Consider the following 14,654-nt stretch of genomic DNA (forward strand, 5'->3'; position numbering starts at 1 on the left):
GCAGACTGCTTGGTCCATCTTTCCGTTTTGTATATATATATATGCAGTTTATATAGCTGGATACAATAACAGTGTTGTTGTTTAAATGTAAATTCACTTTGCTGAGGGTCTTGAAGAAAAGTACTTGGATGATTCAGCGGTTTCACTTCAGCCTCTACTTCATGTATCATCGTGTTTGTATTTTGGTGCGCTCCTTATGCATTTGGTGACAGAAAGTTTGAGATTGTTTTTCTATTTCTATCAGGTCAATTGCTTTTAGGTGGGAAAGGCTAGTTGTTGATAGCTTCGAGCAGTCCATTATAATTTGAAGTACATCCTCCTCTTTATAAATAGCTTTATCACCTCCCCCTTTCAACTCGGTTAGAGATAAAAGTTTGTTCATCTGTTTTAGACGAACACTCTCCAGAGACTCACAATCCAGCAGAAAGTGCTTAATGTCCTCCTCAGCTTTGGTACATAGCTCACATATTCCTGAAATTTGATTTTTGCTAAATTTTGCTTTAGTTGTTTGTAGCATGTAGGTTCCAGTTATTAGTCTACTTTTAAATTCTGCTTTTCGAATGTCATTCTGATTGTTTCTGGCAGCTTTCCAGATATTATGTGGGGTTTCAGTAGGATTTTCCTGGATTGTCAAGTACTTAATCGTTGTTTTTATCAAGCATTCCTCTTTCCAGATATTTGACCAGTATGTATTTATGGCTTTTTTCAGCATGTTTTTCCATTTGTATTTTGATGGCGGGTTTTCTAAAATTTCTTTTGGATTTGGCAGACTGTATTTATTTAAAATTTTGTCTATTCTGTTTATGAAGGATTCTGTGAAGTCCTTTCCGATTTCAAGTTCCCATTTTAGGATTTTCTTTTCTATTGCATTATCTAGCCGAGAGATTGTAAGGAATAACGAAAGCATATTTCTGTCTAGTACAGTTTCAACTGGTTCAGCTCCTAGGAGAATATATAGGGCAGAGGATGCAGTCCTTTCAGGTAGACTGAGAAATTGTCTAAATATTTTCCTCTGTAGTTTTTCCAGCTCATATATATCAGCTTTTGTGCAGATTTGTACTTCCAGACCATAGAGATATCTTGGGACTACTATATATTTGTTTCCAATATATAGTATATCTGTGTTGGTATCATGTTTAGATCTTTGTTGTTTCACAAGTTTATGAAAGGTTTTGCTGTCTTTCTGGGAGGCTTGCATGATATCGTTGATAAATTTTTCTTTCTTGGAGGCGTAGGCTTGTCTTTGTAGCTGCCTTAATTTTCGCTTTTTGATAGTCAGATTGATTTTATCCATGTCAGCATTTTGATGACTATTCATTTTCCTTTTCCATATCATTTTCCTTTTTCATGATCATTGAACGTTCGATTTTCACTTGTCGCCATTTTAATTAAACTAAACGAAACTAAGATTCCGTAATTTGCATTATTTTATCATGTGACGTATTACAGGTCAATCCGTCATCAAGGTCGATCGGTTCTATCAGTCCGATCAGTCCGATCAGTCAATTACTTTTACTATAAGTCTGACGGATTGCTGACGTGAGTTTGACGCGAACTTGACTGATCGGTGACTGATCGATGACCGCTGACTGATCGCTGAAATAGTAACGCCTAAGGTTGCAAGTACTGTACGCAAAAGCGCAAATCGAGTAACGATATATCATCTGAAACAGTTTTGGACGGTATCACCAGCCCAGTAGTCAGCACTTCGGTTTTGACATGAATATTTATGTCAATACGTGCAACCTAGATAAGAGATAAAAACATTGCAATGAAATTAAATTTTGTAAATTAGGTTTTTCGTTTGAATAAGAAAAAAACGGCTTAGTCTTAGAGTCATGATTTTTTTTATTAGTTGTTAATGACTTTCAACTAGCTGTCAGATAACTGCGAGTACTCTCAGATCTGTTCATTGTGTCTTTCTTTGTCGGGATGTATAAGTACCCGGCCACGTCTACTTTTATTTTTTGTCTATCTAATGAGTTAAGCCTTTTTCAACTGATTTTTATAGTTCGTTCTAATGCTGTACTGTTATACCACTGTCCCAGGTTAGGGGGAGGGTTGGGATCCCGCTAACATGTTTAACCTCGCCACATTATTTATGTATGTGCCTGTCCCAAGTCAGGAGCCTGTAGTTCAGTGGTTGTCGTTTGTTTATGTGTTACATATTTGTTCATCGTTAATTTTTTAAGTAAGGCCGTTAGTTTTGTCGCTTGAATTGTTTTACATTGTCTTATCGGGGCCTTTTATAGCTGACTATATGCGGTATGGGCTTTGCTCATTGTTGAAGGCCGTACGGTGACCTATAATTGTTATTGTTTGTGTCATTTTAGTCTTTTGTGGATAGTTGTCTCATTGGCAATCATACCACATCTTCTTTTTTATATGAACACTATCATTAGTCTAAGTGTACGCAACATACAATTAATTTGAAAAAATATGCTTGATATTTGTTTCAGGAATGGAACAGGTAGATGACCCAAATGAACTTTTATATGAGGATAATTTAAATACATTTTTTTCTTTTCATATAGTATCTTTCATTCACCATAAGCAATGATAGAATGATAAGGTTTCCAATTATTACAGGAGATTCGTCCAACAATTTCATTTCATTTAGCGCCCTTTAATGTTATTTTTTGTTTAATATTATGATGAGATTAATGACATTACTTTATTATGTGTAATGCAAATTTGAACTCTGAGTTATGGAATATCATGTTTTTTTAACATAATCATGTGCATGATGTATGTCGATTCAAATATACCACTATCATGTTTGTTCGAATGTAATAATTACTATTCCAAAGCATAAAATGTAAAAATCACAAAAATACTGAAAATACAGAAATCAGAGTAAAATTCAGGAAATAAATTACCTAATCAAATGGCAAAATAAAACGTTCAAACACATCAACGAATGGATACCAACTGTAATTATCCTGACTTGGTACAGGCATGTTTAAGTTTGCTTTTTTATATTTATATCTTCATCCATATTTTCAAAATATTTACAATTGCACTTTTCCAATGAATGAGTGCATAATTTAAGATATATTTGTTTTTTGTCATGAAAAGTTTTAAGATATGCCATGTATTTTTTTCTTTAAATATGTATATTTGATTTTTTAATCCCATATTGTTTTTAATTCCATATTTTTATTTATTCAACTATATTTATTTCTGTATTATTTTTTTCAAATATGTATATACATGTTGTATGCATAATTTTAACTTCTCTGTAATTAAAAAGAAAAAGAAACAAAAAAGACAAAGTATTGTTTCTGAATAATTTGTGTGATTGTATTCTGAATACAAAATCGAACTTAAATGGTTGAATAAAATTATTTTTATTTATGCTTACTATTCTTACATAATTGATTTGGGGTGAATGTTAATGACACAAAAAATCTCCTGGAAGTAAACAATATCACAGAAACATTTTTGTAGATGCTCATTATCACGGCAGTTGGTGAGATGCTTTTGATTTTGTCTATTGTCTAAATCATTTACATTGTGTATGAGATAAGATAGGTGTGTATCTTTCATCCTTTTTTGAGATCCGAGTCTTTATTTTTTGTAATTTTCTACTTCTTTGTTTACTTGTTTCATAATTGCAATTTTCAAGTTAAGATAAACTTGTTTAAATAAAAAGCATGCAGTAGAAATACAAAAGTGACTGTTCGGTTTATGAAATAAAACTACAAGGAAATAAAACCGGAACTTACATCAGATCTTTGAATTTACTTTTACATTTATCATATTTCATGATAAAAATTAAAGCAAATGTCAATTTTACCAAACTTGAAAAAAAAGAGGTGAGGATTCTGACATCATCATGGTCATATCTGTGTGGTTCAATCTCACTAATTATATATGAAAATACCAGTGTATGAGACTCTACTACTCACCAAGCAATTTAAGAAATGTTAAGTCTTTTTTTTTTATAATTATATGAAAATAAGAAAATAAAGTATGCTCGCTAATAAAACAACTCTCGACCAAAGATCAAACGGCATAGAATTTATCAATTAAAGTTCACCGTATGGCCTTCAACAATTAGCAAAAGGTAAAATAACAAAAAAATTTAACTCCAATCGGAGAGTCCATAATCACATGGCAAAATCAAATGTCAATACACATCAAAAACGAATTGACAATAACTGTCATATTCCTGACTTTGTACATGTAATTTCAAATGTAGAAAATGGTGGATTAAACCTGGTTTTAAAGCGCTAAACCTCTCACTTTGATGAATGTCTTATCAAATTCCGTTATATTTACAATGATGCGTGAACAAAACAGACACAATAAATAAAATAGTCAAAATATGGGTACATCATTCATCATCGTGTAACAATTTTAAAAGTAACAATTTAACAGAACACAAAAAAATATATCTCTACAAACACATTCATTGATTCACGTGTTTGGCGTCAGAAAATGTTAACCGTCACATACATTTGTCGTTCAATGTACATATAAACAATTCAAAAAATTCACATGGGCAATGCAAGTATACAGGGTTAAAAAATCATAGTATTTAAGAATTAATTTCAGAAATAGACCGAGATTTAAAATAGTCCAAAAGTTATATAGAATTTATAAGAATCCACAAATAATTCATTCCACTACGCGATTGAATAATTTTGACGTTTGTAATTCAACGTATTTTCAAGTTCATATTAGAAATATATCATAATGACATATGATAGAACAATATCATATTGACGGCATCTTTTAGAGTACAGAGTCTCGTTATAAGAACCAAAAAAACACAAAAAGTCGCATATACAAAACACACCAGCAAAAATGAAAGAAACTCACACCACGCAGTCAGTTATAAAGAGCCAAAAATATGACAAATGTTAAACAATGTAATTGAAAACAACTAGCGACCTTAGCTATGTTCAGAGTTATGAACGAAAAACAAACATGTGTTGAAGACCGTGTTATGGTTTCACTTTAATAAATTGTGACTTGGATTGAGATTTGTCTCATTGGCACTTATCCCCATTTTTTTTTATGTTTTTGATTATGCAACATATGACAATCGTTTTATTCTATTTTCAACTTCTTTTCTTAACCCATTGAAAAAGTATGTCACATATCTTAACACTATCAAGAATCAAGAGTTGGAAATACATATACTATTAAGAATCGGGTTTTGCCAATCGAACCGTCTTTCTTTACAAAAGTCTCGCATAATAAAAGAATTAAATTCGAAAGTGCTCAATAATAGCATGTACAGTTTGGGTTCATACGGTTGAAAATATTCATTAGATTTTTCATTACATTTGACTAAAACAAATTAAATAAATCTTTGTATTACTTCCTTGCAAAATATACCTGGCTCCCCCAAATCCAATCAATCGCATGTCGACGAGACTTCACTAAGAACACATTTATCTGTGATATCAAACATGAGGAGAGGTTAAAAGGTACAAAAATGATTAAAAGATACATCAGAGGAACAGAAGATACCAGAGGGATACATAAGAGGAAATCAACAACAAACCAGAGACACATTCAAATTCATTAATCGATAAAATAAATTGACATGATCATGGCTAAATAGAAAGAGACAAACAGTCAAACAGTAGTAAACAAAACACAACATAGGAAAATAAAGACTGAGCAACATAAACTCAACCAAAAACTGGTGGTGATCTCAGGTGCTCTGGAAGGGTAAATGAATCCTGTTCTATATGTGGCACCTGTATTGTTTCCTATGTAAATACAAAACTGGAAATAAGTAAGTCACATTTGTGAAAATGGAACGGGATTGTAGTGACCTCATAAGGAGCATATCTGCTATCATTTGTAAAACGGATATTCCATTGCGGTCAACCTACTCGTGATGGCGGCCGTAAAATATACGACGGGATGAATCAGCTTCACTGTTAGGAACTCTTGGTTTGATGGCATGTTTGTGGGTAGCAAACAGCCTCCAATGAAATCATGACATAAAATACAAGCCTGTAAATGTCGTATCAAACAGGAGATATATACTCCGTATGCAGGCGCTGCTGGAATGTTGCTACATAGAAATAGAAAGATCCCAATAGGGAGGCTGAAAATCATGTCTTTTGTTATAACATTTTGTTTTCTTTATCTCTAGTTTAATGGGATAGATTCGTTCAACATAGTCACCATTTAAAAAAATATAGTGAGAGAACTTCATCTTTATTGCGTGAGGTAAAGTTTTAGCATACTGTTGACTTCTTTTCTTTCTTATTAAGGAGTTCTTGTATCCAGTCAGCCTAATAATAATAATAGAAAAAGTCGGCAAGAATATGGACATTGTTGATTCCCATTGGAATACCGAAAGTTTGTTGAAAACACGTCATCCAAACGTAACAAATATGTTGTCAATCAAGAAATCAAGCATCTGGATAACTTAATTTACTGAGAATTTGTTTTTGAATAACAGTCTTTTTTACTTAGTAAGAGTTATCCCTGCCTAAGACAAGACACTTGTATCTATGTTGGCCATTATTTTATGAAACAAAGCAATACCAACTGTTTCAATTTGTCTTTGGATTTCGACCTCACCATCTTATTAAACAGAGCCTTTTCTATAAAAATTGGAATCGTAGATACACATTTTTTGTTTTGGGTTACAATAATTCATATTTTGTGAAAAACCACACTGATCTACCAGAAAATACACTGATATGAGATGGACGGCTTCATATCTTGATCTTTACATCCATGTTGACACAAATGGACGACTTCACACGAAAATCTGTGACACACGGGACGATTTCAACTTCTCAATTATCAATTTTCCATTTCGCAGCAGTAACATACACTCTTCCCCTTCGTATGGTGTTTGCATATCTCAATTGACACTCCGTTAATTTTACGAACACCATCACGAATTGGTTGATTCATACGATGTGTCTTTAAAGGGTAAGCAAATCCAGCTTCACATGTGGGACCCGTCATGTTATAACAAATCCGGTAAATAGTCTAATTCGGTAGGTCACATTCATAAAGGGATGTTATATTTGTTAGTCTTATCAGATTTTGTAAAATGTCTTATCGTTTGTAGTTGTAAATCTTATTTGTTCTGTTGTATTCGTGTGTTATGGTTAAGATAATCAATCACCTAGTTCATTTATTAGAATTTAGATTTGGTCAACTAAATTTATACGATACATTTGATTTACAGTTTGATTCAGAAGAAACACCGAAATAGCTTAGATAATACAATTAGTTATCTAATTACTACCACAATTTGATGTTGATTATTCAAACATGACGTCCTTCAAACGCTTTGAGTACACACCCGTGGTAAAATTTGAGTATATTGCATAGGCTGTTCCGATCGTACTCCCACGTCATATGCTTTTTTATGAATGAGTTTGCGACGTCATAAAACGATGACATTAGAATTTGAGCATTTTACGGGAAAATACACGCTTGCATTACCGAAAATCATCACAACATGGAAACGTTAACTAACGATGCTATAATGTGTTATAAACTTTATTTGTTTAAACATTTGACACATATAAGTAAATTATCATTTAAATTAATTCAAAACTATCTATATACGTTATTTTAAATAGTTTAAGCATGTCACTAATTCAGTTTGCTCCGTTCTTTTAAGTCAATTTACTAGTGTGTTTATTTCTGGGAATGGCAAATATATGCCTCTACCTAGAGCGCTTCGATCGAAAAGAATTGCCGTATTTGACCTATTAGAATCGAAATAATTCATGGGGGCTTGAATGTATCTAGATTTTACCACGGGTTGTCCCTTTATGCCGATATTTTACCCCTCGCTATCGCTCAGGATAAAATATTTGTCATAAAGGGCCAACCCGTGGTAAAATCACGATATATTCAAGCCCCCATGAATTATTTCTTAAGTATTGTAATTTTCATTGTTATTAATAAATGTTATATCAATATTACAAATCTAATCTTGAGTCCTTGTCTAATTCTATCCTTTTTTTGGGAAATTGTTTTTAGAAATTAAAATGGGACGTCATTTTGCGCGTTGATGGCTTTGGCTAACTCGGCTGTGACTTTTATGTGCTGGTTAAGGTTGTTTTATGTGTCCGTTTTTATTCTGTAGTAAGTCACCACTTCGTTTTATCATGTATAGGTACCAGTCTTGTATTACAACTCCAATTTCCGGTGCATGTCAAAACATGGAGAGAAATAAAATAGTGCATTTTTTTCTGATTTTTTTTCTGAACTCAATGTTTTTTGTTTAATAATAGGTTTATGCTGAATTGAAACATATATATAGTCTTAAAAAAAAAATCTTGTATCTTTTGGGGATATCAATCCAGGAAAGTGGAAGGATATCATGTTTACTCGAAGTGGTGCGGCCTAGTAAAAATAGCAAACAGAAAGTAGAAAAAAAAATGTTTTGACTTCAGGATTGCGTAACTTTTTATTCTTCGTTGCAACACCCCCCTTTTTTTTCGATTAAATCACAATTTCACATTAGTTCATACATGATATGAACATGAATTTTTTTTTCTATGTAGCATTTTTTATTTCTTTATTTTCAAAGATGAGCTGTTTAGCATGTAAGCCTATGGAGCAGTTAATTACAAGACTGCAACCTATATCTGTTTTATAGTCATTTTATAAAAAGTTACTGTTTGCAAAAGTATGAATTATTCTTAATGATAATGATGTTCTTATCCCAGGCACAAAACCCGAATAATCAGTTGAACCACGTTTTTTTACCAGGACAATAACAGTTTTTTTCTTAAGTTTGCGTTGTTTCAGATAGAAAAATCATTGATTATCTTCCATAGATATAGGAAGATGTGGTGTGAGTGCCAATGAGACAACTCTCCATCCAAACAACAATTCAAAAATTAAACCATTATAGGTTAAAGTACGGCCTTCAACACGGAGCCTTGGCTCACACCGAACAACAAGCTATAAAGGGCCCCAAAATAACTAGTGTAAAACCATTCAAATGGGAAAACCAACGGTCTAATCTATATAAACAAAACGAGAAACGAGAAACACGTATATATTACATAAACAAACGACAACTACCACTACTGGACGAAAAAACGTCTGTCCATACCAGTAACAGTCGTTCTAAGACTGATAAGGCCTGTTAAAGTTGTAACAGTTGTTAAATTTCACTGCTTCAGTTATTTTGTAACTGTCCCAACTTTAAAAGTGTTTGTCTACAACATAAATCGACTGCAACAACGCAAGAAATAACTGCCACAGACATTAAAGGACTGATACAACTATTTCAAAGTTGTAACAGTTGATTTACAACTGTCCCAACTCGAAAAACGTTGCAACAGTCATAAATAAACTGATTAAACGCCTAAAGAGTTGTCACAGTCGTAATAAAACTGATGCAACTATTTGAAAGTTGTAACAGTTATTTAATTACTGTCCCAACACGGAAAACGTTGAAACAGTCATAAATAAACTGTTTAAACGCAGAAAAAGTTGTAACAGTTAAAATATAATAGCTTCAACCATTGTATAGACCTAGCTAATTTATAAGCGTCGCAACTTCCAAACATTGATATTCGTGTACACTTAAAAGTCACGGATACAAATTGTCTGACAGTCAGGCCCGGGATAAAGGTTAAATTATTTGTAAAACAATTTTACCGTGTGAAATATAAGGTTGTGACAAAGAGAAACAACTTACATCCCCATTTAATACATTAATTTTAGATGTATATTGTTTTAAAAAAATAGTTTTTTGAAATATTTGCCGCTGAGCACATTTATTGTATTCCTCGGTTATTTAGTGAATGTGCTGAATTTATATATTTTTTTAACACTTCCTCGTCATTATCTCTTCGAGCAAATAAAATCGGAACCAGCCATAGATACCTGCAATTTCACTAGATAAAATATAACTGCTAACAGAAAAAGCGAAAAACGTTACCCAATGTATTTGTAAACCAAACGTATCTTTATAACTGAATTAACAGTTGACAATTGTTTTATTATTAAATTAGTTAGGTGTGAAATCATTCATGCATACACAATTGTTTTCAATACCCGTAGTTTTACGAATCACATTACTTCATAATAACGCTAATATACATGATATACTCTAAACCTAGCCGGGAACTCCTTATACACACACTTGTCAAACTTATCCCCATATAAAACTGATTTATATTTTTTTTAGGGCTTATTTCAGACACTTATTCTGAGCTTTTATTCGGGGCTACATTTTTTTCTTTTAAAATTATAAATATTGCCGTATTAACCATATTGATTTCTATACATGTAAAACATATAATCAAAGCTATTACGGACATTTAACACATCTTTAGCGGCTATGGAAAACAAATTTTAAATCTATCTAAATTTAATTTATTTTATTTTATCGTTTTTTATTTTAGAATAGTTCAATATTAACTCGACTTTGTACTGTATATTCTTCATATTGTACGGAATGGTCTATGAGTTCAATTGTAATTGATACACATGATACATATAAATAGCACGTCAGCATTCACGATTGAGGTGAACAAATATTATCACTTGCGAGAAAAAAATCATATTTTCACCGGATTTTTCACAAACAATTTACCATACATATTTTGTACATTTGTAAATACTAGTAGATGGACGTACTGTACATACAAGACCCGACAAAATAACTAGCGCAAGTGAAAGTTCAAATGTTCAAAACAAGAAAACTCGCATTGTTTCAGACAGGAAAATCAAATCTTCTTTTATGTTTTTTCACATCATGGTTTAGAACTTGATGTATTTGGTCAATTCTAAAGACTGACATCGGATTCTCTTACGTGGTTTCAGTTGATCAGATGTCGTACTTATTACGTTTATTCAAAATATTTTCCCATTTCAATTGTTCAAATTCAAATTATTTAATCTTGTAAATGCTTGTACAATAATGACATACTATTTAATTAGTAATTAAAACTAACAAAGTTACTAGCTGTAGACAATATTCTGGGACTCTTAATATTTTTTTGGTTCGGTGTGAGCCGAGGCTCCGTGTTGAAGGCCTTACATTGATCTATAATGGTTTACTATTATAAATTGTTATTTGAATGGAGAGTTGTCTCATTGGCACACACACCCAATCTTCCTTTATCTATGACAGTACAGTAATGGAAATTTTAAAAATGGTCACATTTATAAATTACGAAAATGGGTCCCATATTCTGAATTCATATATACACCTTAGAAAAAACAGGTGAAACTGCGAGCTACTGCTCACTGATGATACCCCGCCGCAAGTGGATAATAGTGTAAAAATATGCAAGTGTTCGGTAAACAGGAAATTGTCGAGTGATGAATCTGAAAACGCATCGCACGGTATAGCTGACTTATATAAATCCTGAAACCAAATTTCAGAAATCCTTATATTGTAGTTCCTGAGAAAAGTGTGACGAAAATTTTCAACTTGGCTTTCATGTGTAAAATCATACAAGTGTTCAGTTAACAGGAAGTTATCAAGTGATGAATCTGAAAACGCATCACACTGTATAGGTGACTTAGATAAACCCTGAAACCAAATTTCAGAAATCCTTGTATTGTAGTTCCTGAGAAAATTGCAACGAAAAAATAAATAGTGTAAAATTATGCAAGTGTATGGTAAACAGGAAGTTGTTGAGTGATGAATCTGAAAATGCATCACGCGGTATAGCTGACTTCGTTAAACCCTGAAACCAAATTTCAGAAATCCTTGTATTGTAGTTCCTGAGAAAAATGTGACGAAAATTTTCAACTTGGCTATCATGTGTAAAATCATACAAATGTTGGGTAAACAGAAATTTAAAGTTGTCAAGTGATCAATCTGAAAACGCATCGACGAAAAATATTCATGGGAGGGACTGACTGACTGACGGACGGACAGACAGACAGAGGTAAAACAGTATACCCCCCTTTTTTTTAAACTGGGGGTATACAAATACACAGATTCAGTGACTTGTGACTCGTTTCATCCCGGATGGCAACTATTAAAGAACCTACCAAGTGTATTCATTGTAAATTGTTTTTGTCCTGAACATGCATGTAATATTTGCTACTGGACAATAGCAAATTAAAACCCAAAAAATATGCTTCCAAACATAAATATTATAATTAAATTACAACGAACAGCTCACTATTAGTGCATTATACATGTATGATTTTGTAATGCTTATTGTGTTTATGGAAAACAATGGGAAAATATTGCTTAACATCTTGGGTCATATATTTAGAAGGCATTTATTCAAAAGCAGATAGAATGGATTTGTAGAAAAAAACATGAATAAGGGCAGAAAATCACCTATTTAAAGTACAAGTCTTTGGTTAAACACAATATATTTGTCATCACATTGGTGTATCAATGTTGCTTTTGTGTACATGGTATAAAAATCAAACTTGGGTTTCTCATCTAAACTTGTTTACATTGTGTTACATCATCCAATATGGCTAGGCCTGTTATAGGTTTTTCATTATCACACTTATGCGGAACTGATTTTGCTCATTGTTGAAGGATGTACAGTTACTAACAATTACATCACTTGGCTTACGATTGATGGTCGTCTTATTGAAATTCATACCACATCTCCTTATTCTGGTTATCATACAGTATTCATGTTATACAATACCTAGTATTATCAAATGAATTATAACAATTGTTAATAATGTAGTTGTCAGACTTTTGTTATCAAAAAGCAGCTACATGTGTATGATCTTGCTTTTCCTACATGTATGAAGGTTTTAGTACATTGTACATGTACAGGTATCACACAAAATTTCCATTATAAATAACCTTTGAAAAAGAATTTAAGTCACAGTAAAATTAACCATGCCAGACAGATGATGTACACCCTACAAACTGACATTCCATACACAAAATTTAGTGATTTATACTGTCTGTGGAATAGACTTAACATTCTTAACATCCAAACCATGAAAATTAAACATTGCCCAATGAAACATGAAATGAGGTCATGGTCAGATGTAAAGCCTGCCAATCAAACTTGTACACCTTATGAATATATATCCAATAATATACCAAAAATAGTGATCCTATACATGTCATGCATGTACATGTAGTTTATACTGTAGCATCTGAGAAACATTTGGAAATAGATCAAACAACAAAAACTAAGCATTGTTCAATGAACCATGATATTTTCATTGAGGTCAAAGTCCGATGTAAGTCTTGCAATTAAGACATTTTTTCACCGCACTCATTTCATACACCAAATATATATAATTGACTTACTTTTCCTACTGCTTGTAGTATTTAACATGTGTGAGAAACAAACTTGACAAATTACATGTAACTGAAGTAACCTTAATCACTGATCCATGAAATGAAGTCAGGATCAGGCCAACCTTGCGACAGACAATGAGACATACAATGTAAACCTTTCAAGATACCTACATGTATATATATAAATGGGTTTACCTAAAATTAATCCATGTTATACATGTAAGACTTAGAGTGTATTCCACTGTGACTGTTCAAACAGTAATATTTTTTTCCAAACAGTTACATGTTCATGTAGCTTGATGTAGCAATGTGTAGTGTACCATGCAAACTAGGTTATGTGCAAGGGACAAGTCACTAACAGAAATGTCATAACATAAGGAAGTACCCAGGCCTTTCAGCTTCTAAAATTTATCTGGTGAAGCTCAAATACAAAACGGTACGTTGTAGTCAGATTGTAATACCAATTTCTTGCATGCATGTACTTCAACTTTTGTTGCAGGTGGAATAATAAAATTATACTTTAAAGTACATGCATGGTTTATTTGTTTCAAATACTTGGCCACTAATCATGCTAATTAAGATATTTGTTTAATTCAAATTCAGACTTTATTAATTTAAGTACAGCAAGCAGTTATTTGACACTAAACAATTGACACAGACTGCACGAGACCCTCATAGTTGGTTAAGATCTTTTTACACACCCTGGACACGCTGGTGGTAGTTAACAATTGCAATGCCAACATAAACTTCAGATCTAGATGTGATATACATGTACTGTTTTGTAAATTTCACTGAAGCTAGAAATTCACATTATCCATATTCATGATATTGTTATTATAATAAATCCACTAATTAAAAGTATTCATGAATTCAGATATGATGCACTATTGTTAGTAGTTATCACTGAAACTATGAATTTTCATTATTCCAAATTGCTATTTCAAATGAATAATTATCCTGGGTATTCATGGAACTCAGAAACAATGTACATGTATGATTGCAGTATTAATATGCACTACAACTATGGAATTTTGTTATTCCAAATTCACAATTGATCATGATTGATGATAATCCCAGGTATTTAGTCCTCCAGTAATGTGGTCCTCCTTTAATACAATATATTAAGTTTCCTATTTTGTACAAGGCACAATTTTCTTCTTGTTCAATTTAATCAGAACATCACATCATCATCATTGAATAATGCTGCAAGCCCTATTCTTTATTTCAAAAACAATAGATAACTAGTAAAATTATATCATTATACCAATGACAGATTAAATATCATCCCAGGGCAATAAACTATTGTGTCTTAATTTGTATATTAGCTACATCATGTATATAATAATTTCTTATTAATACCTATCAGATATCCAGTGTTAACATCCTGATTATTACCTATTTTATTCAGTAAATACAAATATTTTATTTGTTTATTTTTTTTTTAAAT

This window comes from Mytilus trossulus, chromosome 14, assembly GCF_036588685.1.
Source record: "Mytilus trossulus isolate FHL-02 chromosome 14, PNRI_Mtr1.1.1.hap1, whole genome shotgun sequence".
Lineage (NCBI taxonomy): Eukaryota > Metazoa > Mollusca > Bivalvia > Mytilida > Mytilidae > Mytilus > Mytilus trossulus.